At 33.4% G+C, this 3,567-nt stretch overlaps 1 non-coding gene across 1 annotated transcript; it reads right to left on the reverse strand.

Moving 5' to 3' along the window:
* Positions 1 to 3,026: 3,026 nt before the first annotated feature.
* Positions 3,027 to 3,157, reverse strand: LOC145286787 (U11 spliceosomal RNA). Its single transcript, XR_013869172.1, has one exon. It is a non-coding gene; the product is annotated as a U11 spliceosomal RNA (small nuclear RNA).
* Between the last annotated feature and the right edge of the window lie 410 nt (positions 3,158 to 3,567).

Consider the following 3,567-nt stretch of genomic DNA (forward strand, 5'->3'; position numbering starts at 1 on the left):
TTAGATAAGTGAAAATGAGATTAGGATAAGCCGAGACTCAAACCTTGTAGGTAAGGTTCAGAAATAGATTTAGAATTTGGAATATTAGAATTTAGCTATTGTTAAATTCTATATAAAAAGTTTGATATTGTTTGTATAAAATAATAAAATATATAATAATAAAATAGTTCGATATTGTTTATATTGTAAAAAGAGTTTGATTGTTCGTTCTTTATGAAAACTGAATTAAAAATGTCAGCTTAAAAGAATGAACAATACAAATTAAAAATATATTGTACAAAAATAGGTTAGCTTAAAAAATAGGTTAGTTGAGAATTCTTTCTTTGCAGAAGTGTGTTTGGAATGTGTGCTTAGCCACATGAGTTGGTCACATTTTGGAACCACATTGATGTCATAGCAAAAAGGAAATTCTCAATATAGGAGCTAGTTTTTAGTCAGATCAAAAGCAGTCAGGCAGTCAAGTTCGAACAGTTAGCAGAGTCGGTCGGAAAGAGCCGACATGGTCAGAGGAGGGTCCCCTTAGAGGCGAAGGGGTAGAAGTTTAATCATCTAGTACCAATGTGAATTCCTGACATCAAATCATTCGACCGGTCCAATGAAATAAAGAATCACCATCGATTTTTGTAACTGTTTGTCTTTGTGTCGTCATTCAACAACTGAAAGGTAAATCAGTTTTTCTATCATCATCTAGAATGAACTTTGTATAAAACCCTTCCAAGTAATGTGTCTCTCCATCCTAAGTAATGATTCTCCCCTTCTGTGTAAAAGAACAGTATAACACATCCCTTCAATAATGAATTCTCATCATCTCCCTCACTGTTGGTTGGTTGGTTGTTTTTGTTTTACGGCATATCAACCCTTTTCGGGTTATTTAATGCCGAATCCAAAGATTTTGAAGAAAAATTTTTTTTATAGAATATATTTGTTGTTTTCAAGTCTGTTTCTATTTAACCCATCATTGGGACCCGAACAGGTACTACCACTCCGGGTCAGAGTGGACCTGGGAGCAATGGTAATTAAAGGGTGGCTCCACACTCTCCAAAGCCCGCAAGCGTGGGCCTCACCACTGGATAGAGTTTAAGGTCATATCCAGGACCCCCTCACTGTTATAAATGTCTTGTCTCCCTAATCGTTACCTCTGTATTTACATGTACCCGATATATGTTCGCCAATATGAAACCCCCTGCTATGCAACAAGAATACAAAAGTGTTTTCTCTTTTTGTTTTTTATTTTTCTGTTCCGTAATAACACAAAAAGTGTTAAAACTAAAGTATTTAAAAACAAAATATGATCTCTTTTTCCATGACTCCGTGATCAAGTATATTTTTTTTAAACAAGTAAAAATAATTTTAAAAACTATTATGGGGGGGGTGTAGTCGCCTTTAAAAACAATATCTCCTTCAAGAACGGTCCATAAAATGTGTTTTCGATCAATATTTATTCAATAATGGACCAGTTTTCCTACTGTGAAATATTCTCTCACCTTGTCTTGCACTTAGCAGAATGAAAAAAGTCACAACAGGCTCACCTTTAAACTTCAACGTAAATTTTATTAAAGTAAAAAGATCCAAATCACAAAAGATGTATCATCTTTAGCTGTCTGCCAAGCATGGCTGGTAACACCCGGAAAGGGTAATAGTTCATGTTTATCTTCATAGTTGCAGGATTCAGCAGTCCACGCTGTTCGAAGAATAGTTGCAACAGATCAATGAGTTAAGTGATGTCTTCCAAAGATGAATGCTACGAGACCGGAATTTGGTAGAGTTCTCAAAGGTCAATTCGTTGAACTTTGACCCCTTAACAGCCAAATTTCTGTCCGAAAACGGATTACAAAGATTTTCCCAAATCTCAATACCCTGTATATCAAATTTCGAGTCTGTAGACTGAAAATTAACAGAGTTATTGTGTAGGGAAAGGTACACACACACACACACACACACACACTTTTATGGATATATAAAAATACTGGCTTTCTCTGCCTTAACTGAAAGAAACCAGTAAATGAAGGTTTTGTTTAATGAAGGGTTGTGTATCATATATACTGCGCTGTTACCCCCAACAGCTTAAAAATATTTAATTAGAATGTTTTCTTTAATAATTATTACCAAATATATTTTTATGTAAAATCATTTGAAAAAATATCTAAAAATAAAAAATAAAGGCAATAAAACGTTTGAGGTCCAAACTGCTTCAAGAATACTTAGTTGTAACATTTTCACTAATAATTGCTTTCAAATAGATATATTTGATAAAATAATGAAGAAAAAGTCGAAATTTAAAAAGTCCTACACAAGACCAAACTTCTTAATAAATTACTTATAGCGTTTTCTTTAATAATTACTATCAAATAAATATTTTTTGTAAAATAATAAGAAAAAAAGCCAAATTCACAATATTTAGCCTTTAAAGGGCCAATCTGACAACTCGGTGTGACACCGGCAACTGAGTACCCACGTGATCTAACGCTTTCCAAACTGAAAACGAGGCGTGAATATCAGACCCCTCTTTGCTATGTTTTGTCAGCCTTGAGTGACAAGGATGACTAAGACCCCCCCCCCTTCACACAGACACTTTTTGCCTGAATTTTGTTAAATATATAAATCCAAATTTTACCCGCTAGATTACAAACACAATCTTCAAATCTAGCAAGAAAACGGCTAAATTAGCTACACTGTGGCCTGTAGATCAGCTGATAAAATATATTTAGTTTATTGATCGTCAAATTAAAATACATTGCAATAATGAATACGTTATAAAATACAAATTAAGATGATTAACACCAAAATTATGCATAAACCTTAAGGAATTTGAGGGAGGTCGGAGGTCTTTCTATTTGTCTACGAAACTTTAAAATTACACTTAGTCGGCATTGTGTAAAAACAAAAAATTAAGTCTTAAATTTTTAAGTTCGATAGATATGGACATATATATGGTCATTGTACAATGACTGATGTGGAAAACACCCTAAAAACATAAAATGAAAAAACGAAAATTTATATAAAATAGTCTAACTTTTGTTTAAACTTTGGGCGCCGTGCTAAATGAGCTACAGCTGCCGCGATTTTTAAAAATAGGGTCCTCGGAATTTCTTGATGATAATTCCGCCCAGCAGTGCAAAGCACTACCGAGTGCCAGATGACGGCAAGGGCGTCATTAGATATTGACGGTGTAAGACTCGGATATTCAATGTGCGCTCGCAATATATACGAATCAGCCGTCGCCACACTTATAGCTTCCACTTGTTTGCATATTTGTATCACGAATCTACAATAATTAATTATTACTAAAATTAGTAATATAATTATTTCCTCAAAATCGATATTTTATCTCATTTAAAAAATAATAATGGGTGTAGATTTTGTACTTAATTTGTTTTATTTGTAAATAATTCAACTTTATTCACCAAGGACGAAATGGTTTTGATGTCGACAAGGGAAATAATTCTGTAATTTGTTTGCTGCTGCTAGCGACTAAAAGTATTTCTCTTTCGTTGTTTTCGTTGTTGCCTTATACTAAATTAGTTTTTTCCTTATATGATTTTGATGAGGTCAAAATAAATAAAGTCG

Source organism: Euprymna scolopes, chromosome 10, assembly GCF_053919585.1.
Source record: "Euprymna scolopes isolate OS-2025 chromosome 10, ASM5391958v1, whole genome shotgun sequence".
Classification (NCBI taxonomy): domain Eukaryota; kingdom Metazoa; phylum Mollusca; class Cephalopoda; order Sepiida; family Sepiolidae; genus Euprymna; species Euprymna scolopes.